At 37.9% G+C, this 26,023-nt stretch overlaps 1 long non-coding RNA gene across 2 annotated transcripts in view; it reads right to left on the reverse strand.

Annotated features, from left to right (window-relative positions):
- The window catches only part of LOC137856920 (uncharacterized), a 55,872-nt gene that overhangs the window by 9,810 nt on the left and 20,039 nt on the right, over positions 1 to 26,023 (reverse strand). For both annotated transcript variants that reach the window (XR_011096878.1, XR_011096877.1), the window contains exons 3-5: positions 14,612 to 14,740; positions 10,274 to 13,177; positions 3,324 to 3,461 (exon numbers count right to left, since the gene is read on the reverse strand). This is a non-coding gene — a long non-coding RNA (uncharacterized lncRNA). The remainder of the gene's footprint in view (positions 1 to 3,323; positions 3,462 to 10,273; positions 13,178 to 14,611; positions 14,741 to 26,023) is intronic.

Here is a 26,023-nt window from a genome sequence, read left to right on the forward strand (position 1 = left end):
ATCCTTATCTCCCAGGGAGGAAGAAAAACAAAGGAAAAAGAAAAGTAAGGCAATAGCAAAGCAGGGAGATAAGTTATTATTATTACCTTTTGAAACAAAAGCTTTCATTCACCCTTCAACCTCTTGCCACTATCTTCTATCATATTTCAGAACATCTTTTCTGATGCAGCAGAAGAATAGATTACAAATACCTTCAAATTCATCTAACTTACTTTCTATTCCATATATCACTTCTTCATATGCAGCTGTTTCTGTCACATCAGCAATCCACTACCTCAGTAACAGTCCTGGTGCATCCTCTCAGGTTCTTGGTATTAGTTTTCAACACTGTGAACTAGAGGGGTCAACGTCATGAGGCTTAGCCCCCATATTTAGGCTCTGTATATTCAAATAGATAGGACTGGCAAGAAAATATGGTGTAAGTGGAAACAAGACAAAAAGAAAGAAAATGGAAAAAGTTATGCTTGGGGAAAAAAAAAGAAAAAAAAAAGGAAGTCTAGATTTCAGCATCTAAGCTGCAGTGCAAAATACCAACAAAATGAAATGGTCCCTCTAGGAGAGCCCCACTGGATGATACAGAGTCTGGTAACTGCTGCTTTGCAGTTTCCTGCTGTCTCCAGAGGAGAGGACAGCCTCAAGAACATATGGTCTGCCTGAGACCTGCAGAAACTGAGAAGGCTGAACTGGACATTATGAAATTTCGCAAAGCATTATAGCAATATAAGTATTAAATGAATTTAGGAAGTTTACACCTCAGGAAGGTGGGATTATAAAGCAGAACAGCTGCTGAGGGAGCACATTACTAAAATAAGGGGATATGACAATTCAACCCATATCCCTTGACAAAAAATCTCTGGAACAGTTTTGGGAAGAGGAAAGAAAGAGGAGGAACATTTTTTGGAGGTGGGCAAGGCACAGGTCCAGTAGGTGCAAATAACAAACAATGCTGCAAACTCACCAGATTACTCCTTGGTGAAGTACTGACCACAAGCTGAGGATATCAAAATAGAAACATAAACACATGCCTGAAGTGGGAAGCAGCAGACCTAGTCAGCCACACCGTGAAATGACTGGGTATCATGAATTTATTAGAGGCAGGGTGGTATGACTTGGCTGGGTTTCATGCCTACTGGATGAGGTGTGGAACCCTGGTCAATATTTGCTAACTCTGAGAACACAATTACCCTATGCCCAATATACAAAGCTTTTGAAATCCTCCTATAATTGTTTTTAAAGGCTTAATTTCTTTTTAGAATTTCCCTAACAGCAACAGTACTGATTTGCAATTTTCTCCAGAAAATAAATAAATAAATAAATAAATAAATAAAACATGTTGCAGGTGAGTTTTTTCCTTGCATTCCATAGCAGCAGGAATTTCTTTGTTTTCCTCCACCTTTTGCTTGTCATATAGCAGCACTTATGAAAAGTGTTCAATTAAATGAGCACTGGAAAAACTATCCTCCCTCCATTGTCCTTTTTTAAAAATTATCTTCATTGCACATTTGCTTAGAAAGGATCAGGAGACAAAGCTAGGAGAGGGTCTGAGCACACCCTGAAGACACTCAGAACAAAACTCATGACAAACAGCCAGGCTATGAACTACTGTGTCTGCAGAGAAAAAATATTAATAATAATTTAAAAAAAAAAAAAAACAAACTTTCAGTCTGTCAGCAAAGATCCAATAAGAATAAAAGTGTTCTCCGTTATACATTAGCTCTTGTGTTGTGATTATCTTCTATGGGGCCAACTTCTTTGTTGATTCATGTGAATACACTGCACAGATCTACACTAATAGAAAATTTGGGCCATAGCATGACCTGAAGTTATAGTCCTCCATACTTGCTAAGAACATAAACCACAAAGGCCAGTAAAAGGAATGAGAGTGGCCAAGATAATCTGGCACACTTCCAGCCTGATTTTTATTTTCCTTTTAACCTTCTAATTTAAAGTATACCTCCGTATTATAATCCTAGTATCTCTGACTCCATAGCTCTCCTTTTCAAGGTTTGCTTGACCCCCCACCCCACCTCCACCAGAATTCTTTTAAAATATTCGCGTAATTTGTGGTCAAAACTAAACCCCAATTAGGTCCATCTGGGGAAAGTGGAAAAACCTGAACTCCATCTTGTTGTCTTGAACATCCTATGGTTGCATAATAACAAAATGCCTTTGTTCTCACAACTAAAGTATGCATCAAGAATCAAAGAAGCAAGAAAAAAAGGGAATGTTCCAAGCTATTACTGTAACAATCCAATTACAATGCCTATCAAACTTAACTTCACAGGTTATAGCTCCTAATTGCCTGACAAAAATTGACACTTCAGTCGCAACAGCATAATATAATCAGAGTCCAAATTAAATTTGATCGTGGGCAGAAAACGATGCTATCATTCGGCGGCATGGAAACAGGAGATCAACTAGCATGATATCAAGGATCAGAAATGAAAATTATTCATTAATGGCAATGGTTTTCTGATAATGGAAATGACACAGTTCAGACGGCTTCGTAAAAACACTATTAATTAAAAAGATGATAGACCTAACAAGGCATAGAAACCAGTGGAACCTTTCTCTGTGCTTGTTAAGGTGAAGGATGACAATGTTTAAGAACAGGAGTTTATGCACTTTTGTGAAAAGTATTCCGCTGATTCTGTAGCAAGTTTACTGGTTCTTGCTTAGTGAAGCATCTTTCTCTAGGGTGCTATGTTATAGGGACATAAAAAGTGTCTAAGGCCATAATATGGCATTGTAATAAGCATGAATACTACCAGCTATAAAACAGAAGGGTCCAATTCATAAAAAAAAATGCACATGGGATTTTTGCATACTCCCAAGAAAAAAGTGCAGAGAAAACTATTTTATTTCCCTGTGCAAGCAGCTCTGTCTCCATTTTACTTTGGAGAAATACAGAGGTGCTTTATGCCGAAGAAAGAGCACACCAGAAATTCACCCTCAAAAGAAGTTTTCCTGAGCAGGAAAAGTAAAGGCCAGTGTCTCGGATTGCTGAAGTTCAGACAACGCCTCTGTGTTCTTTACACAGACCTTCAGATATTACCACAAGGAAAAAAAAAATACTAATACAATGTCACAAACATTGCATTTGAAATAACCATCTCAAAGGTTGATGGCCCCACTATTGAAATCAGTGGGTGCCTTTGCCACAGCTGGAACAAATCAAACTGCAGTTGCCCAGTTTGGTGAAGAAAAGGTCTATTGGTTTGCTAACATTTTCCACAATCTCCTCCCATGCATTATGTCTGTGCACCACACCCTGCAGGATGGCTCATCGCCCAGCACTCAGAATGAAAACTACTCTCGAGGACCCTCACCTTCCTCAGTAGCTGAGAGAAGCAAACAGGCATTCCCTGCTGCAATTCCTTGTTCAACAGGCATCTGCTTTGGAAACACACCAGCAAAGGCCTCTGAGACTTCTTGCTGTGGGAGACTGAGGTTTCAAAAGCCTGAAAAATGAAGGACTTTTGTAAAGAACAGAAGGGAAGAGCAGGCAAAGTTAGATGCTTTCCTTGGGAAAGGATGACTCAGAGCAGATCCTCTTGACCCTAGAAAGAAAATAGTCAGTTTTAGCAAATCAGAGACCTGGGAAAAAAAATCTTATGTTCCTTAGACTATATAGCTGAGCCTCAATCAAATCCAAAATGCATCATCCAAAGCTGCCTCTAACCCTTCTTCACCTGATAAGTAACATCCTTGAAGATCACCTCACTTCCAAATACAATACAATACAATACAATAAAATATTTAATGCAAATCTGCTTGGAGCAGCTCTAAGAACAGAAAAGCATGCAAATAATGGATGTACTTTTCACTGTCCTTGATTATTTGATAGTCCTTGTACAAACACAATGCACAAAGCCTGACTGAATTGTCAACATTCTTTAAAAGAATAAAAATTCAGAAGAGTGATGATATTACCTAAAATGTATATCAGCATTGCATTGCACCGCACCGATAAGAGCTTTAGGGCAGGTCCTGCAGTTTCAGTGCATCTTTCTGGAATACTTTTTAGCCCTTTAAACATGATCATTTAAGACAGATGCAAGGAGTGTTGGAATTCAACATGCAGACAGCTCAGGAGGAGACAGTAATATATTAATGGAGAAAACAGCTACCCTATAACATCAGCCAACATGTTATTAAGCCATGTTGCAGCTACCACATGATTATCTCTTGGGTTTTGGTAACTTGACCTCATGAAAGGGTGTTTATAGATAGCTCCAGAAATTTTTTAATATATGGTATTGATAATATTTTAATGTGTTGGTCTGTGTTTTTTTTTTATTTTTGTTATTGTTTGTTTTTATTGAATAATAAAGGTTAGAAGCAGGAGAAATGTAAAACAAGGGAAGAAAAGAGACCAGAGTTTGTGTTAATGGTGGTTTTTGTTTGTTCGTCTGTTTTTAAATAACTACATTACATTGCCTATGATGTATTATAGGCTATAACGTAAATTTCTTTCTGATAAGAGAGCCCATGTTCAGCAGTGAAAGCAGGCATACTTATTAATCCCTGCAAGCCGTGTATTTAAAATAGAGGCAGACAAAAAAAAAAAATCCATTGTGACTATTAATCCTGCAGTGTAAGGTTATGGATTGAGTCATCTTATAGATAAATTCCCCCTCTAATTCCAGCAAATTAAATCCCAGGTATGTCCTTTAAGGAATCCAGGGTCAGATTCATACCCACTGAGTCTCACGTTTAGTGGGAATTTTCTGATGAAAAATTTTGGTTGAAAAAAAGTGTTCGCTCGTCAACTTGGCATGTTTTGTGGGAATCCTCCTCTGCTCAGGGATGGTGTTTCATGTATAAAAGAGAGTGAGAACATGTAGACTAACAAGTAGGTCAGTAGTCAGGATGTCCTGTGAACAAAAGGAATCCATGCTGTGTCTATGCAAAACTCTCGAAGAGGCCACATTGGTAATTCCAGATTACTGAGTCACTCCATTCTTACTCCCCTGCCTCTCTGCTCATCCCACACCTCTTTCCTGTGAAAATTCTGAGTGGTCCTGAGCTCATGCTACTGAGAGCTCAGTGTCTCCAGCGAAGCCATTTCCACCTTATCTCAGCTAACAGTGTTAAATCAAACCATTTGCCATTCATTAGTTCAATCCTGGCTACAGAATAATCACTGGACAAAGGAATTCACCTCTCTGCACCCTACAGGCATTTGAATCCCACAGCCTGCAAGGAGGAAACAGGCAGAAAACCCAGCTCAGGTAGGGCTGGCAGCACTCATGCAGTCTCACCTTGGATTTTAACTTTTGATGGGCACAACCTACAATTCTTTGGTTTTCCAGCAGTAGTCACTGAACCAGGAAATACACAGCATTAAGAGGAAAATAAATAATGAAATTAAGCTTAACAGGGTTGCTGGCCCCTTTTCAGATCCCCCATTCTAAAACTTGCAAGAATCACCATTAGGCACTTTGCCAGTTCTATTTCCCCGGTGGATTCAGGCTTATGCACCACTCAAGAGGAGTCTGTTAATGACTACAAAGATCCACAGCTGTTTACAGTTCAGACTCAGTGGTGGACCAGGCAATAAGCTTGATCCAACAATGAAGTTGTTGGACTCTCACAGCAAGAGGAGACATTGTGTCAACTATTTGCTTGCTCATAGCGTGAGTGACTACCAGGACAGCTTAGCGGGGCTGTAACAAACAGGGAAAGGGGTAGGTATGGATTGGAAGAAGCTGTGCAGGGCCTTGAAAATGAAAGAAGAAATGCATAAAGAAACCAGGCTCAAATAGCTCACAGAAGCACAAATGAAGCAGCATAAATAAGCCAGGGAATTTATTTCCCACACATGCAGAAAGACAAAAAAATGCATTCTGAAAAATATTTCAAAATATAACTATATTCATTTGTAGAAGTGTCCTGTGATATTATCTACTGCCATTTTTTTTGTTGTTGTTTATGTGTTGGTTGTTTTTGTTCGTTTGTTCTGTTTTTCTTGTTGTGTTTTTTTTGTGGGAAGCCTGGGGTTTTTCATGAATGAATAAATGAGAGCAACAGCTTCTCACAGTAGAGTCTGGTCTTTGGGAAATGACAGCTGAAGGACAGAAAGAATACCAAAAACCTGCAGACTGGTGGGAAGTATAAGAGAGGCTTACAGTAAGCTTCTTCTCATTTTTAGATACAGAACATAATGTTAACAAAAGATATGTAAGAAGGTATTTGAGGTAAAAAATAAAGAAAGTAGACATAAAAGGCAAGAATGATTCTATCAGGGGATACAATCTTTCAACATGGTAATGGTAACGTGGTTTGAGAGCATCCATTCTAGCCGTGCTCTGACCACAAGTTCAAAGTGTTTCATGACCAGGAACAGATGTAGGAATCTACTTTTTTTTTCTTCTCTCTCTTTTTTTTTTCTTTTTTTTTTTTTTTTTTTAATGTACTTTAAAAAGGATTCCTAGATATCAACATCATTTGGCATATCAGCAGCTCTGGAAAAAAAGACGTCAAAATCATTACAATTGATGAAATTAGGAAATTTGCTAAAGAGGCACCTTTGCCGAAGCTAGATTTTAAAGCATGACCTGACAACATGCACTGGTCCAAGTTCATTTCACTTAGAAGCAGTTCATTTATCATTAGGACAGCATTTTCAGTCTTTTCAGCTAAGATGGTTCCCAGAACTTCCACATCTGGTGCCAAAGGGTTGTTAGAAACTTATAGAAAGCATTAAGGACATGTCTGTGTGGGTGGGCAGCTGATCAAGCAATTTATTGATTAGCCATATAGTATTAAGTACAAAAATTCAAAGGGAAAGGATGAAACTATTTCTGGTAAGGTGAAACCCTCCATATTTACTGAGCAGTTTATCCACAACAGGAAATGCTTACTTGATTGCTTGATTGCAAAGTCAGGCAGGTCCTCAGCCCTACTGACTTCACTGGAGCTATGACAATTTAGCAACGGAAGATCTGTGCCCCCAGATAATTTGTTAATGCACTGGCGAGCTCTTACATTTACAAAAATAAAAATTAAAAATAAATAAATAAATAAATAAAACAGGACATCAGGAATTGCAAACATGAAAGACCTTTCATTTGGTCACTTTTCTCACATAGAGGATTTTCTAATAATACACAGTAATTCAAAAAGCAGGAAGAGTAGAAATGTGTAAACTTGCAAAGTTCTGTTTCAAACTGAACTTTTGTTTCTGACAAGTGTAAAGTGCATCTATAATATAAATTGGGGAGCAGAATACTTACAGAAAACAAACCTCATCCAAGGGCAGAATCGCACCGAAGCTTTCATCAACTCACTCTCTGTCCAAGCCTTTCAGCATTCCAGACTTACAGCACAACTTTAGAGTCAGAGCCTTGCCCAACTTTAGCTCTGAAAATTCCCTTGTCTCTACATTAAAGTCAAAATCAGATGCCCAAACTAGTGTTTGCCTCTGAACAGCCCTCTGAAAATGTACCACTCTATTCTATGCCATTGATGCTCAAAAGAACAATCACCAGAGAAGATAAAGGGGTTTCTATAATCATCCAGCTCTTCTAATTCAAGCTCATATCAGGAGGCGAAGAAATGTCATCGTGTGGCACCTGCTTACATATTTTCCAGAGTGACTGCAATCTAAATATTGGCATCCAATTAGAATGAGAACACTATACTGTGCCATAAGGCACGAGTTACCATGAGCTACTGGCCAAGATGGTTGTTATTAAGCAGCTGGATGTCAAGAATTAGAAGGCAAAAATTTGTACCATAAATGTACCACATTTCAGAGCCCAGCCCTCATGGACTGAAGCACTGCATGGCTACACAGCTTTGCTCAGTTCCCTCACCCTCATCTTCCATTCAATTTCTTCAAGGGTGCAGAAAACTCTTTCGGTATCAAGTAAGTGAGATCAAAGTAAATTCATAATATGCATGAACGGGCTCACTTTGTATAATATTAACAATGTAATTCCTGTCAGAAAAATGAAATTAAAATGTAAAAAAAAAAAAAAAAAAAAAAAAAAAAAAAAAAAAGTGATTAAAAGCAACAAAGCAGCAAGCAAAGAAAAAGATGTCTGGGCTTTGAGGGAAAGTTATAATAACAGACAAGAGGTTTTGTTATCCGACTCAGCCCTCTTTATAGCCCCTTGCTACAACAGCATCTTGGATTCTAGATACTATTCTCTATTGGTACCTAAGGGACTCAACCTGCAGATGGTCCCCATTTCAAATATGTTTTTTCTGTAGCCATTTAAGATACCAATTTATATTCCCTGAAAAAAGGGAAACTACATTTTTTGTAGGTTATTCTCTTATCTCAGACTTGGTACGAGTGAAGTGCAAGTCACAAATACTTGTGCTCTTTCCTCCTACTCATTTTTACCTGTATGTAACATAGTAGAAGCTGCTACTGAAGTGACTGCATGGCACTCTGTCAAGTTGTGGGATATCACATGATCTAACAAACCCTGCTAACAAATTAGATATGCTGTGATTCATCAATTAGGTAGAGAAATATTACTTTTTTTTTCATTTATTAAAAGAAAATAAATAGGTACTTCCCCAAAGCTAAGATATCATTCTGCAATGCATAGGAGTTTGCTGCTATCTGCAGGTAAAATATTCTATTACTGAGTAAAAATGTGAAAAGCAAGCCAAGCATTTAGCTTCTGTTTTTTAATTGCAGCTTCACACAATTCCATATAAAATGGAATTCCACAGGTCTAGGCAAGATGAATGAAAGTACAGATCCCTCACATGGGGCTGAGAGGAATGTTTTCTTCCATCTAATATGACAAACTGCAGTCACGCCACTCTTAGCATGTTTTGCTGCCAACATCTGCTGCTAACTGAGGCAGTCAGGCTTTCACACAGCCATCCAGGGCGACTGACGTTTTCTAGCTACTGCAGAAGCAAGGAACTCCTGGGACATAAGAGTGTCCTCTCAGTAGTCCTCAGATGTCCCCTGAGCTGTGACAGACTGCAAAATCAATGAGACATCAAGCTGGTTCCACAAATGCCAAAACTTTCAGGAAGACTGTAGACTTTATCAGGAAAGACAATGCAAAAGGGTTACAGAAAAGTTGTGATTTTGGCCCTCTGTTCACACAGCATGGCTAGAGAGACAGCCATCATACAGATCAGCTCTCAAACTCCTCTACTCCACTCTATTATATTGTATGGTAGCATTTTTTTGTTTGTTTGTTTTTGTTTTATTATTATTTATTTGTTTTATTTAGTTAGTTAGTTTCAGTTTATTCCATTACAGTGAAAAGAGGGATATCATTACTTAATTTCACTGACTTCAAAAGTCAGGAGGAGACAAAAGATTTTGCATCACCCTGTGAGAAACCTATGGCCATGAAAACTAATCTGCAACTGTTGCAAACAATTTGTGTGGTTTACAGTGCTTTACCTGTTAGGAAAAGTTTACCAGGAATACTAGCACAATTGCTTGGGAATACTAGGGATGACATACTTTGTCTTCTTGAGCCTGAAATAGATTAAGATTTGTTCCAAATGCAACAAGACAGCTTTGATTATTCTGTAGACTGAAAGACAGACATAACAGAAGTGGTTAAACAACACTTCATCAAGCAAGATCATACCAAAGGAGTCATTACAGGAAATATTGACCACAGGAAATGACATGTCCAACATTATTTCATCAAGGCATAGATAATCATCTTGTCATTTTGCTGTGCTGTGTTGCACTGCTATTGTACAGCTTGAGCTTGCGCTTGCTGTCAAACTCATCCCCAAGGGTCTGATCAAAAACTAAAGAGTCACCAGTGTTAAACCTTTCCTAGACCACCATTTTCTTTACTGTGGCCTAAATTTAAGAAAAGCTGACATAACTTTTGCTTTGTTTTCAAAGAAGAGTTTCAGTATGCACTGTTTTCAGCTTGTGGGTAAGAGGTGAGCACCAGAACCGCTTCACACAAAGAGAATACATAACACAATAGAAAGAAAATTACAAAATATCCAACACCAGAGATGCTCCTTTTAACCTTTAAGTGTAGTTGAAACCTAATGACTTGCTAATTATCAGGAGTTTAATGATGCCTTTAAGCAGAGGTTGTTCTACAGGGCACAACGTCCATGAACCTCTAGGATCTGGGGTTACCTTGTGACTTCAGCCTGCAGTGAATTCTCCTCTTCTACAAATCTGCTTCTAAGCAAGTTTTAACCTCTCCAGCCCCCCGATTGTTGCTACCAACAGGGAAGGAAACAATTTTGAACTCTGGCGTAGGCTGGGCTCCAGATGGCTGCCAGCTTTTTAAGCGCTGAGTTGACTAACCTTGCTCAAAGCAGGTCTATAGAACACAGTGCTTCAAATATCAGTGTCTGCTGGGATTGCATCTATATATGTGGAGTCCCACAGTTCCTATCACTGGCATAGTTGAATGAGTGAATCAGGAGCATGAAGGATAAAATTGAGGAAAATGCAGGAGACCTCTCTCTCCCTCTGATGTTGAATCAGCCCATTAAACAGCAGGGAGCAGCTGAGCATAGATTTTCGATGAGTTTGCTGACCACTTAAAGCAAATGAGTATAACCTGAGGCTGGGAAAGACCAAAGGGTTGACTTCCACGTGGAGATGAAAAGGACTGTGCTGAATTCAGCCTAGGTTGAAGAAATGGTTCAGGATGTACCGGATGAAGTCATTCATCCTCAGAGCCATTTTGTGTGAACAAAAAACGATTGGCAATGATGAAAATTCAATCAGTTTATTATGATATTTATAATTATTATCCTGGGCTGACAACAATAAAAGCACCAGCCAAACCATTCTGAAATGGAATCACTCACTTTCTCAGAATAAACTTTATGGGGACTGTTTGATGCTGTTTGCCTGGAGTCTGTCAGTCTGAACTGAGCCACAAATAAAGTCTTTTCAAATGTAAGGAAATAGCTCTGGGATATGTAATATCTGATGTAGAGAGAAAAGGCACCATCTTCATCCCTAGCCACAGGAAAGCCTGTTTTCTTTGGTTCTTGGCCCATATGAGAGTCAGTGCATGAAATATAAATTGCTGTTCAACATTTAAGCTTGGCAGAGCCAATTAATACTGCCTTCTCAACATGGGCTTAGAGGTTATTTCAATTAAATCCTCTGTACAAAAGTACACTGTATTTCTTGGTATTTCTGAGAGGCTGTCCTCAGTGGGTAGTTTAAGTTCTGCAGTGCATTCATCTCTCCTTTCGATTATAGCCTTCCTCTCCCTCCTGATATCCATGTCACCCTTCTGCAGGCCCACCAAACACTGCTGCCAAATAGATGGCCTGTTCAGATCTCTCAATCAGTTCCCATAAATCCATCACCTCATCTCATATTTTTGTCCTGCTCCTCTAGGCTCTTCTCTTCCATCTTTGCTCAAATAATGTGCTCTGTTTCTGTTCTGAGAACCTACAGACTTTCTGAAGGATGACTGATTACTGTTCCAACAAGAAGAAGAAAAATTTGTATGTAAAAAATTGAAGAAAGAGAGAGTATAGAGTCAAATGGGGGGCCATAAAACTGAAACATATTTTCTCTATATTTCTATAAGGATTTCTAAGGTCATGTTGATTCAACCAGCTCCTTGAGACAAGGAAAATTAGGACTTGGTACTCAGCCAAAACCAGAAAATCTTGAACCCAGTGTAAAGGACATCTTATTTTTTCCTTCTTCTAAGGGCTCGTTACTTCTGCATAGTCCATAGAACTCCTACCTATCCCAAATTTTCTCAAGTTTCCTGTTTAGTTGACTTACAAAGAGCAGAATAAATTATGTCCTTGTCCAGATGCTATCCTGGCTCTCAATTCCCTGCTGTCCTGCTGATTTCCACTATAATCTTGGACATACTGCCAATCAGCTCATGCTTCAAGTCTCCAGTAGTGTTATAGGGATGACAGTGCTTCCCAACCTCACAGATATTGTATGAGGAGCAACACATTCACTACTATGAGGTCCTAATGGCAGAAAGGAGAAAGGTGACAGGTCATGTGGAAGTACTGCAGAGAGAATAATTGCCTTCAGTACCTTGCACTACTGCAGTCAAAGTTTAACTATGGTAGGCACCCTCAGGTAAAAAAATAAAAAAAATATAAAAAAAAATAAAAAAATGTGGGATTCATCACACAATTTTAGATGTCAAGAACTGAGGCAATCCCATAGCCAGAGGAAAGAACCAGTGATTTTCCATGTGCAATTCACCTGGCCTCTTTGAGACATCTACTTCACACCTGTTTCTCTCCACTTACATCTCAGGGAGTCTGTTGACTTGAAAGGCCGGGAAATGGTGATTAGACTTAATAACTTGTATTTGGTTCCTTGGAGTAAGTGGGATGACAAAGCACAAAGAGTATATAACAGAATCTGCAGAATATATTTTGAAAATATATAACGAATATCAAGGGATAACAAGTATTTCATTCATCTCTTTTTTCCAATTGTTCACCTCACTCTTTAAGAGGGGTATTTAAGATCCCTCTTCTATCATATAAGCTGTGTCTCATTTATCTATTCATTTATCAGGAATACTAACTCTACGTGATAGCTGTCTACCTGCATAAAGATGTGTCTTACAACTATTATGGAGAACAAACAAGCTTTCTCCTGCAGAAACAAGCTTTCTCCTGCAGTCCTTCGGTGGTCTCCAGTTTGCTATGCACAACAGTAGCAATGTTCTTCAATGGTGAAACTAAGAAACAGAGGATCTTTCAACCTTTTATCTTAACTAAGATAAAAAAAAAGAAAAATAGAAAAAATAAAAGAAAGAAAAATAGACAGAAAAAATGGCCTCAAAACTTACTGCACAATAAATTTGAAATTATAATCCTTGATGCAGCTGGTATACAGAGGACACTAGGTTCCTAACTTCGTCAGTATGTGTTACTAAGCATCTCACAGTGAGATGAATCTAGCTTTCTTGAAGGCATTGTCGGACAGTTCACCAGACGATTTTGAGTCCTAAACGTAGAATGATTGGACTTTGCTTGTTCAAGTTGAGTTACATGGGGCTGTGTTTTTGAACTGCTTGTTTTTTGAATTGCTTTTCATTGTAGGAGGATCTTATTCCTTTGAACATGCAGGAAAGAGTTTAAGAAACATATTTTTGCAGCACTGCCTTCAATCTTTTTTGCAAGAAGAAATCACAATCAAATTAAGGACCTCCATCCAATCTTTTTGATGGTATTTCTGCACATCCACTTTGTAGAGCTGTAAGTGAACATACAAGTTTAAAGACAATGAGAATTCTAATTCTTTGTCTTTATTTTTCACTTATGTTGCCAATCTATTTCTCTCTTAAACCACATGAAGAACAAGTGTTACCATTGAAGATGCAAGCTTGGTGAAGTGTAGATATTGTGCCTTAAACAAAGATAACATTAATGAATTCACATTCAACCTTTTCAGCCCAGTGATAGAAAAAGATTTTCAGTCACTTTAGCCTGAGCTACATTTGCACTCAGGGTCACCTAAAGAAAAGGACAACACATTTGTCTTTATCCTCCTTGAGTTGTGCAACCACTCAGATAATCTATAGTGAGTTACAAAGTGAAATTAAATACCTTAAAATGCCATCTATCTGATCCCCAATTAAAACATAATCTTTTTAAAGCTGTCAATAGCTGCTGACCAGAATCAATAAGGGAAAGATTATGACTGGCACTTCTCCAGTGATCTGCAGTCAGACAGGAAATACATTGCTGTTGTCAGGTCAGCAGGAAAAGTGGAAAGCTGGACCCCAAGCAGAACTACACATAGTGTAGTTGAAATTCCCTGCAATTATACTGCTGGGCAGGGTTTGGTTTTGTTTATTTGTGTTTTTGGGTTTTTTTTGTTTGTTGGTGGTGTTTGTCTTGTTTGCTAGTTTGTTTTAACTAACAAGAGAAGGAATATAATATACATGAAGGTTTTAAAGAAATAACCCGAGGTCATAAAATTATGAATCTTTAGAAAAGTATTTAGAAAAGAACTTTCACTTTGATCCTCCTGTATATACACACTGATGTTCCTAAGTCAGATTCGGATAGTATCTTAAGAATTTGAGGCATACTTCATTTTAATTTGCATTTAAGAAAAACAAGCTTACATTTATCTAAGTAGATCCTGGATATTCCTTGTCATCGTTACAGGAGTTAAAGTTTTAGCTATCTAAATCTAGTGTTTGACATCAGTGACATGAATGATCCCTGGTACAATACGTAAGCTTAGGGTAAGAGGCCTAAATGACTTCTTTTCCTCCTGACCTACATTAGGATTGCTTTTATTTCTAGGCCAGATTGGAAAGTTCAGGATAAAAAACAGTTTCCCGGTGTGCAGAGGGCTTAGTAGCCTTTCTACCCACAAGCTGTTGCTTTCCTCTAGCCTTCCACAGTACAGATTGTGGCACAAATGCTCCAACCTGCCTGTGAAGTTAGAGCAGTCAGAGCAATACACTTATTGTACTGACAAAAAAATCACGAGAGCACTACCTCTAAAGAACATTCTTTCAACACAGTCCATAGCTTCTGTTAAATTGTTCAACAGTCCTTACATCTACATGCTGAAGAGTGGCTCATATATGTGAATTTTCCTCCTCTTGCTGCAAAAGCCATGAAGTAGGCTCTAGACCCAGAAGTTAAGGCTTCTGCAGTGATCCAAACTTACCTAGACCTTAGGAATGGTGAGCACAAGTACTTGCTCTGACAGAGTGTGAAACAATAAATCATTTCATCTCTATGCATCACTTCCCATCTGCAGAAAAGTGGGTGACAAATATTCCATGCCTCTGCTGATCTGGGGAGAAGCACAAAAATCATTCAAAATGTGGACTTGATAAGCACCTAAAATCAACAGAAGCAAAGCTGGGGTCTGAAACTGTTTATGTGAGAAAACACATAAGGGATTGTAGCACAAATGCTGAAACAGCACTTTTAGGTGCTGTTTGCATTTAAGTAGGTTAATGGAAGACATATCTGACTTTTTCCTTGTTATTCTTTGTTTAAACATAACCTTTTAAATGTCCAGTATTCTCAGAAAACTTTGTGATATTTTGCAAATAATTTGGGCAAGAAGATCTCTTTTCAAATAAGACCACTTATTCTAGTTACTTTCCCCAAATAACTTGTAAAGCACAAAATGGTATTTGTAGCTTCCTGATCACTGGAAAACTGACTCAGAAGCATGCATAACATCTCAAAATGCAATAGCAAACACGCCAGTATAAAATTTCTGAAATCTGAATTTCTGAATTCTGAAATTTTGTTCCTGTTCTTTTTAGATGTCCTTTTCTGGATCCCTGCAGATTTCCATATTACAACTCTTGGATATTGGTCACTTCTGTTGTTTCTTGGGTGGCATTACGATGCCACTGTTTTCTTCAGAGCATGATTTTTATGCCTTGCTTAAACAGCAGAGACAAGGTTTCGTATAAAATGACTTCACTGCATTGATATTTTGTAGTTCATCTCTACCTGTTAATGGCACAGAAAATGCTGCTGAAACCACACAGAACTCCGTCTGGTCAAGATTAGTTTCAAAAACCAATAAATACTACTCATAAAACACATGTAAATTGTCTAGTTACTGAAAAGTTGTCAGCACTCACGTTGCAGAACACGTGACACAACAGTCACTACCAAACTTTATCCACTCACCGCACCCCCACCCGGGAAAAAAAAAAAAAAAAAAAAAGGCATTGGTCCCTAATAAATTTAATAATCTTTTTATTTTCTGGGTTTTCTATTGCTTTCTATGCCAAACTTTGCATTCAAAAGTAATGATCCATCCTCAGAGAAAAAGAACACTTGCAACAGCTTCCAAAATCCTTTGTCTTTGCAAGACTGAAACATATGACAAATAATCACTGAAATCAAAATTATCCAAGGCCAAGCATCTAGGAAACAGACCCCTTCTTAAAAGAATAAAAATAGGTATTTCTCATTTTTCCTGATCGGGGAGAAGAGTGATAAGAAGTAAGACAATAACATTCCAAAATGGTTCAAAATACATTTTATGATTTATAACAATATAACGCTCATACCAGAAGGACAAAAACATCCAAAAAAAAAAAACACATTCCAGCACCTACATCCACAGTAAGTAAAGGAGTCTGGAGAGGAGAAAAATCAGGCTCAGAAAAAGCAAGAAAGTTACTTCCAGATTATTTTCAAAGTCTAAATTTAACCAGCCAGATTTGAAAATGCTGGCACATGCACAAAGGAAATTCTTGTCCTGTGTTTGAACATGGGCTGCCTTACTGCATGTTTCAAGCAGTATTTTAATGGTTCATCAATACATTATTAATTGTACCAAATAAAAACAAAGAAATCAGAGGAAAAAAAAAAAAAGCCAGCTGTAAACAGCTACAACCTCTTGTTCTCCCTAATCATTTAATTCCATATATCTATATTGAAATTTCACAGTATGCCTTAGCAGGGCATTGTCACAGCAAAACACTAGAATGCTGATATTGTGCTAGGTCAAGAGTTAAGTAAGTTCATTCCACCCCTGCTATTTTGTGTTTTAAAGCAGTCCTTACTCTAGGCAGAAGCTCTCTGTTATTATTACTTCTTGAATGATAAGAGCTGGGAATGACCTTCAAAAGAGATTTAAATGGCCTTATCCGAAAAACAGTCTGTGAACATCTATAAACTAATGTGCTGCCTTTACACCTCCTTTCTCAGACAGGAGGTGTAAAGGCAGCACATCAAAGTCAGCAAGAAACTTACAATAATGGATTTCAAAGTCAAAAATCTAATGCAAATCTAAGTATTTGCTTATAGACTCTTTGAAGTCTTGACAGATTAAGTTTAGAAGTATTTTCATAGATGGTATCTACATAATCTAACAGAGATGGTTTCAGGAACTGAGTAGATGTTTCCAGTAGATGTTTAGACTGTGGAACACCATTTTTCAATAACATTAATAAAGAATACATTTTTGTTTAATTTCTTTTAAGTTTATAGCACAATGCTGAGCAGTTATAAATGATATTCCTCATCTGTGGAAAGGTTTTTATCTCAATAGAAAAAAATGGCAGATGCATGGGATAAAGGAGTTCCATCTCTGTTATGCTTATATAATGTAATTGACTTTGTTAAAAGACATTTAGGTGTTGTTTGATTTACATCCTATGTCAGCTTAATACATCAACAATGTAAGGTTCCACTTGTTTAAATATTTCATTTTAAAAGGTGCAGTAAGCTCATAACTTCACCAACATCCACTCTTCCCTGACTAAAATGGATTCTCCAGTTTAATCTATTACAGCAGAAGTAAATGAAGACTTCACCCTTTCCCTTGACAGAGGAACTGAGGCTGTTGTATTGGTTATTACCATCAAAGTTGCACAAGGCACGTGTAAAAGTGTGACACTAACTACATGGTATTTTTCCTCTTAAAAATTGTGTAAAGTAAGACTTAAAATGTAAAAATAAAAATTAAAAAGTAATGTTTGTATTGTTTATTGAAGCCATTCTCTACTGCTACATTTATTAGCAGAATTTTTAAGTAACAAAAATAAAGAAAGTGTTTGTTCTTTTTCCAGGTTTGGTATGATTTATGTTTATTTGTTACCATATTATCAGAGCAATCTTTTTCAAATTAGATATACTTGCAGCTGTTGGAATTGCTTGGAATTGCTTGAAATGTGTTTGTATACCTAGTCTGCAGCAGAAAAACTGTTGTATGTTTAGTGAAATACCCAGATAGAATTTATTTTGCTGGTGCATTTTTTTGTTAGAGCTTTTGCAAGCAATATTAGAAACAACCAAATGAATAAATAACAATCTTAACCACCATAGCTTTCCAGGAAAACACTGGTAGAGACTTGTTTATACTATTTCTAAGATTTCAGAGGACCTCTGTACCCATGCTGTACCTTGAGGATACCTACTATAAATTATAAACCAGACATATATAATATTGGGCATATTTTTAAAAAATCTTTGCAACCTTAACTCTCAAAGAATTTTAGAAAGAGCAAATGCATCACCCCACCTTTCTGAACTTCAGTAAACTGAGGCTCTAAAACTATACATGATACACCAAATTATGTACAGACAACAGAGAGAAGCATACAACAACCTGGATATCCCACATTCTCTCTTGGTAGACACTTGTTGAACTTACAGGTAGGTGTGTAAAATTACACAAGACAGAACACTACAAACCCAAGTCCTCAGTCTCTCATATGCAGGCTATCAGAAAACATAGTGATGCTGCCTCCGAGCTTTAATTGGATTCTTTCCCACACACTCAGGAAAACGTGGCAGAGAAGAGGAACTGCAGTCTTTTGTGTGTCTCAAAATTGTGTTATAGAGTTACTTAACACCTGCAAAGGTTTGGAATTGTAAAGTGCCAAATATTATCAGATGTGGGCTTGAACAAAACCATCAGTTCTACACTATATACGCAGGAAGTTTGACTCCTTCATATAGCAAAGTATGCACAGCACTATTTTGAAACTGAAGTGAAGTTCAGATCTGACCTGGTTTCTGGACAGGCCATTCTCTAGTCTGAGGAATTAAACTACTTAAACAAGCTGCCACACTGCTTTGCCTTCCTGAATCACAAAATTATCTTGACTAAAATCCAGTCACACAGAGTGAACATACTGTGTTCATCAAGCTGCCTGTTTCTCTGAGTCCAAACCAGAACATACATGTATATGAAAATACTTGCTCTCTTTCTTTCTCAGTAGGTGTTTATAAGACAGCACTAGACTGAAACAGAGATCTGGGATTTTTACCTTTCACAGCCTGGGTAGCTGGGATAAGCCATTTCATATTTCCCTTCTCTAATTCTCTGTCTTAAATGGAAGTGACAACACCAGTTCTGCAGTTTTGCAATCCACAGACATTCTCCACAAAAGTTCATATGATTTCATTTTCCATTTTTGGTACACTGGCTCTTTTTTCCACTGGTGCTGAACTCCAGGTATTTGATGACTTCTGTGTTAGGTTACATGCATAGGACTGCACAAAGTGCACTAGCTAGACCCCACTTGCTTCCAGATACGTTACAGGTATTCAAAGGTTGACAGCAACCCCCTTCTCTTCCTGGGGATGATGTGAAACTGCAGGGTTACACAAGTGCCCTAAGCAGAGTCCCATTCACCTTTACAGTGGGGATGAGAGATTTAAACACCAAGTAATGTTTGGTACCACTGCCCTAGAGTGCTTGTTCTTTAATGAATTCATCCTTGGGAGCTATTTTTGGGGAAAAAGGAAAAAAAAAAAAAAAAAAAAAAAAAACTTTCTGCTTTATGCTTGTGTTTGTTTTACTTTTGAGGTGTGATCAAAGTAAGTCCTGACCGTGTAATCATTTAATGCATTTTGGCTGCAGTTTCAGCCTCCTTTGAAATTTATCCCTTTTCTCTTGCCTGTGACAGCCAAACTTTACCTCCAGGTAGTAAAGAAGGCTTACAAACTCTTTTATATCTCACATCTGCTTTCAGCCCATTAATCACCCAGACTGTAGACAGCTTCTCCCCTGTCTTATGTAGTGTGACTTTGTCTAGACTAGGAATTAAAGGGTGAATTTTAATATGGTCCAGCTAACATGTTAAATGTGGACCAGGCCATGTATCCTTTAACTCATGTTCAACCAGGCAAGTTGAATACTTAGGAAGAAATTATGCTTCGGCATGACAAGTTTAGAGTGTGCCAAAAGATGTTCTTTCTTATTTAAATTACAAGCAAAATCTTGGCCCGTACAAATTCAACATAAATTTGCTATTGACTTCTACTGACCCCGAATTTCCCCCATAACTTTAAAAATACATTAATCAGAACAAGTTGAGTAAGAGAGCTGACTTCTTACTACAGCTCTGATTTAGGATCTCAGAAGAATTACACTGTCTCCATATTTTGAGCAGCCCAACTCCTTTACCATGGTGACCCAACTTCCCAGCACTTTTGAATCAGAACTTCTAGCTACAGAAGATCAGAAGCAAAACAATAACCAGCCTAGCAAACATTGGTTCACAGCTGGTAGCCAAATTACCTTTTAAGATTAATTGCAGAAAGTCTACCAATTTATTCTCCTTACACTCCTGGCTGCTTATTTCCACCTTTCTCCAGATTTCCATTCAGTTTTGTAGTTTTCTCCACTGGTAGTCCTACAGTCAGTGGTTCATGCTTCTCCCCAGCTTCCAGAGCTCATTTTTGCATCCCACCCTGGTGTTTCCTCAGTTGCTATGAGTATTCTGTGCTCTCACTTGGAGTGCTGAAGCCTCTAGCAGAGGAGAGCTAATGAGAGAGGGAGGAAGTCGGTTGTGTTTTCCAAATCTATTAGTTCTTGGGCATACAAAGCACACATCTATTCACTACACTTTGAACAGAGAGATGGGAAAACCATTCATTTAGCAGTAAATGATGGAGTAAGGAAAATGGAAGAAAACTGTGATGCAGGAGACAGATTTTTGTGCAGAGTAACCTTTTAGGCCAAGAACAGGCAAAGCCCTAGAGTCAAAGACCCATGTCTAGACAGAGCCAGTGAGTCAGTACTGGGATATATTCCTGTTCTTGGAGTCTGGACTTTAAAAAGTGAATTAAGCATGATGGAGAACTGGTTCCCACCAGCTTTCACATCCAAAGAGAGATAAAGCTAGCATTGCCTCTGTTTTCTGATTTTGGAAGCATTTTGTTTTAAAGTATCCATTTGATTAATAAGCTTTGTATAAATGATTAATAAGCCATCAAAGTCTTTAATATCATTTTAACTTGGGTTTTGTTTACTCTCTATTTGCCATCTAAAAATGTTTATGCAATATTATGAGGCAATGCATATTTATCAACGACTGCAGGTTAATGGAGGATGATCAGGAAAGCAGAGAGAAAACATGATTTGCCTATTAAGTTGAATTAGGAGAATTTGGAGGAAAAATGCATGGTAACTGTTACACAACGTCTGCCAAACCTTAAATCATCATCTTATATCAATGCAGGGCCTTCTGTCCCAAACTACATTGCAAGCTATGAGAGAATCATTTCATATTACCTTCAAAACTCACCCACCTCGTGAGAGAAATATAGTAACTATGCAGCAGCCTAGCACAATATTTTGGCTACTAAAACAAACTAAAACACCAGATCAGAGTGAATCAACAGGCTGAACAATGGAAGGCAGAGTACCGCTAGCCAACTGGAACATAACCAAGACATGAGGTTATGTATTAGTATTGTTTTTCCCCTAAAACATTTTTTTTAAATTACACTATCTGTAATGTCCCCCAAATTGCCAAACTCTGAACGGAGGGGACTTAAGGAAAGTCAGTACAGGACAGCCACTTTACAAGCTAATAGTACATTCCTCCTCTCTTGCACTGTACATTTTCTTCCTGATCTCACAATTGCTGTGACATGACTGGGTAGACATACACCAGCAGCAACCAGGAATACATTATAAAGATGATATACCCTGCCAACTGGAGCTACACTCCCTCTTTTTTGTCGATTATTGATGGTGCATGTGTAATGAATTTCACAGAAGGTAATAACTGATCTCCAGAAGACAGGTCTGCATTCAAGAAAGTAACCATAAAGCTATATAGTTTCAAGGCCACATTAACAAGTTAAGTCTGAGCCATACCAGATTACCCAGCAGTGTCCATCATTTTATAAATTCTCCTTCATGCTAAATTAATGAAATTATCATCTTTCCATACAAGACCCTGATCTATGATGCCAACACAGACAACATGCAGGTGTTTTGACTACCTCTCATTACTGTTAAGCTATATCTCTAAAGGAACTTTCCTACAGTTTACATATGCCTGTCAAACCCTCATGGTCATACAGCTCCAGAAATCCAAACATCAATCTCTGAGATTTCACTAAGACTCTGTAGTGTCTCGACCTTGAACTTTGGCACAAGCATGCCCTTTCCTTCTCTGTTCCTTCTCATCCACTCAGAACACATGCATCAAATTAAAAAGGAATGGAACATTTCATTAGTTTCATTCAGTTCTGTGGCTTAGCAAATTTTATGTATGTGGCTGGGAGGATCAAGTATTAGCATATTCTGCAGTCTCAGTCTATACAGAAATCATAATTGTTCCATACACTCACATGGAAGTAAGGCTGCAAGTAATATATGAACACAGGAGATTTCAGGGAAGTGTTTACCTACAGCCAGCTCACCACCGAGCAAATGGGCCTCTGAAGTTTTGTTCTTAAAGTATTTAGTCTTTGGGCACATTTCACCATCATCATCTGTGCTAGTCATGCTTTGGACTTTTAACTACTGTGTTCCCATATAAAGTGCATAATCCAGTTTGAGAATAAAGGAACCCACACACTGTTCATCAAAAGAAATTCTGACATGTTGAACACACAGTTCCTTTACATTAATACAAGCAGGAAGCAAGCATTTTGTATGTTATAAAGAGATTATGTTCTGGAACTTAGAAGGTAATTACAGCAATTATAATGGACTTTAATGTAGTCAAAAGACCTGATAAGTGTCATCACTACAGCTACAGCCCTTTGTTTACAGCCTGAAAATGGGGACTACAGACAGAGATGGGAGACTTCAGTGTCAACTGGAATTACTTTGGATTTATCAGGGAGTAAAAGAACTCAGAATATGGTCCCACTGAACATCACTGGGAAACAACTCCGGGGAAAACAACAGAAAAGCATAATTCAATAATACAATACATTCTCATCAAATCAGATGCTAGCTCTTGTAGGAGAAAGACTAATGAATCATCAAATCAGCTCATTTTTACTTCTGCAAATATATATACATATATATTTGGCTAAACTTATACCTTTTTAATACATGTCCACCTCCACTGAGAGGGTGATGTATGGGCAGATATTTTTCAGAAATTTCTATTCCACAATGCAGTAGACAAAAGCTCAAAAACAACTTAAGAAACCATATAATTGGAGCACACTAATAACAAAAATACACTTCTTCATTGGGTTTGACTTACCTTAAGTTTTAAATCAAACTAAAGCAATCAAATTTTTAGAGTCTGATCAGCTGAGAAATAAGGATATTAAATATGATTAAATGTGATTGCATTTGAGTGTAAGGACTGTTCTTCCATTACTGCTTTGATTAAAAAAAGCAATCTGAGCTGTGAGGTAGAAAAGTTAAATGCAGCAGGAAAAAAGAAAAAGAGCTTGAAGTTTCTTTTCTTTTCTTTTCTTTTCTTTTTTTTTAATATATATTATTTCTTGTATGAGAAAATAGCATTATTTCAAGAATGCACTTTTGCAAAACTGAAAGCACATTGCCAAAGTTTCTGTAATTTAATATTCCTTCATGCTTTTTAATTATAGGAAATATGAAGATGAAAAAACAGAAGAATAAAAAGTTGTTCTTATGGGACGTCTGGGAACAAGAATAAGAGATACCTTTTCAAATGAAAAGTGGACTGGAAACCTTAGTTCTTAAGCTGGAATTTAATTGGTGCAATATTGGAGTTTAAAGAGTAATAAAGTTTTTGTCCTCAGGTTATGAGAAGAAAATTACCCATAACATTTTTTTGGATTATAATATCTTAGCTGCTTCACCAGTCTATCTTTTTCTGGTATTATCATCATTACTACTCTGATCATTTTCTGTGTTTCATACCTTCACCTCCAAGCATTTTGAATGGTGCTGAGAACCCCAGTGAACTTTTCAGATGTGAGGCGGAGATCAGCCACTGATCAAAATGCACTTGAACTGCAGAGTCTTCCGAGCTGTTTTCAGAAAGGCAAAATGTGTCTCTCCTTAGAGATGAGATAAATGGCAAAAACAGCACAGATCACTCGCTCTCACCTCCTAATTGAAAAGTTGGCTGCTGATCAAGAGCTGGCAGTGACCAGCTCAAGCCATCAGGATGCCAATATATGCTTCGACCTTATTCCTCCACCTCAGAAAAGATCAATCACAAATTAACGTTATATTAGGGAAAGCAAGGACTTTTATTGAAGAGGGAAATCTATAAAAATAGCATCTGATGAAATGATGAAAAACATGCTAGAGAGAAAACTAGCCTAGACTGTTAGTGGCACAGTCTGCTTACTCGGTACAAGTAAGATAATCTGGAATTTTAATCATATCTAAAACATGGTATCACAAAGCACTGCTATACAAAAGGTTCATTGTGGTTTGTTTCTGCAGCACAAGTTGCAATATGTTTTTTGGTAAAGACATTTATTCAATGTAAGTTTTAACAGCACAGTAACACTGTGTACTGTCATTTCTCCAGACCATCAAATGCAAGAAAAAAATCATAAAATATCCTAGTTTTATGATAAAATGGCATATTAGGACTCTGAAGACTTCTTTTTCTAAATATGTTTGAGTAGGTAAAAGCTCTGGGAACCATACAAATGTAGCATTAGTCTCTGCATCTTATTCCTTGCTCTTCTCTCATTTTAAAAATATTAAACACATGCTTCTGAACAGAGTGATGTAACAGTACAATTTGACTCCTGGACGTGGACCCGAGGTGGGTGTGCATGCCTGAATAGGCACTGTCTGTGTATCGATCCTCCCCAACGCACATGGAGTGCCTGCCTGCATCTGTACACCAGGCATACAAGCCTTCAAGACTCAGGGGAGTGACACAAAGAAAATATATTGGTGTAGTCCAAGGACTAATTTTCAGGCTTGGGAAAAGGAGCTCAAAAGTGTTTATATAATTAAGAACAGGGTTTACATACTTGAAAAGCCTTAGGGCCAGACTTCCGTATAAACGTTTGTGGCTCAGGTAAGCAGCTTCTAGAATGGATGTAGTCTCTCCAAACTTGACAGTCTTCTTTACCTTGGTAAGAGACACAAGGAAACCAAAGACAGCCCTTCTCCACTCATTCACACGTGTGCATACTCCAAGTTTCTGCCTTAAACAAAAAGACATCTAGGAAGGGATGATGAACAAAAAGAAATGTGCCAAAAAGAAATGTTGCAAACGGCGTTTTACAGGCTAGTATACTAAGGGCACTGCCTGACAAGCTCTGGTGATCCATGAAGTTATGATTTCTAACTGCCTACTGTCCTTACCAGGTAAAGCATCTATTCCCACTGTTTCATGGAGCCTCACACACTGCTTTAGATGAGTACACCAGACCAGGAGCTACAGTGGTTGTGGAGTAGGCACACCGCCCATTCCGTTGGTCTGATACAGCTCTGGGGACATTGTCAGTCCCCCCAGAAGGTAACACCAGAGCTCAAAGGTACAGAAAGAAGTCACTGAAGAAACACCTGAAGAGCTCAACAGGGGCAAAGAACACCAAGACAGACTCTGGCAGAACTAAGAACAGATACTCAGTTTTCTAATTGCAAATCAAGTATCCTATCAAAAATCCTCACCTTTCAGTACACGAATTAGAAGAAGAATGATGTATGGTGACATCCCCAAAGATTCAGCTATAATTCCTCAGGACCAGACAGAGTTTATGAGACAACAAGCAGTTTTCACAGTTCTAATGCTTAGAGTTAAGCCTAAACTCCTCCAAAATGAAGAAAGAAACCCCAATCAAGCAGCTCCCCTGGAAAACAAAACAAAACAAAACAAAAAATAAAAATGAAAACAAGGCACTCCAGGACACAAAAACAGATGGAGTATGCCAGCATTTGCTTCAGCAGAAAAAAAAAAAAAAAGTTTCTAATGGAGGCGCTGAAACAAGTTTAATTATAGAAGCATGAATGGCATCCCTATAATAAAACAAACTAAAAAGTCAACAGAACGTCCTTTCCCTTTATTAAAAGCTGAGTGCATTTGTTCTCTGATATACATGTAATGCTATGAAAGCTTACCTCCCTGTTACTAGTTCCTTTCACACTATCCTGGGTTATACAAAAAAATGCAAAGCTCAGAGGCACAGTGCTCTCATAAAACTGAAGAGCATTTATTTCTCATATTTAAGCCTTGGTTTGCCAGGACACCCTCAAAAGATAAACAATCTTGTTTTCATAAGGGCCTTGGTACAGCAGGAATTATATTCGTTCCAAATTTCAATGCCGTCATGCTAACATTTCCAGAATCAAGCAGAAAGTACTTCCCCACACATCAGTCTGAAAATGTGAGAGACGTCCTGGCTTAATGCTACTTTAGGAGATCAGAATTCATCT

The sequence above is a fragment of the Anas acuta genome, chromosome 5 (genome assembly GCF_963932015.1).
Source record: "Anas acuta chromosome 5, bAnaAcu1.1, whole genome shotgun sequence".
NCBI classification, from domain to species: domain Eukaryota; kingdom Metazoa; phylum Chordata; class Aves; order Anseriformes; family Anatidae; genus Anas; species Anas acuta.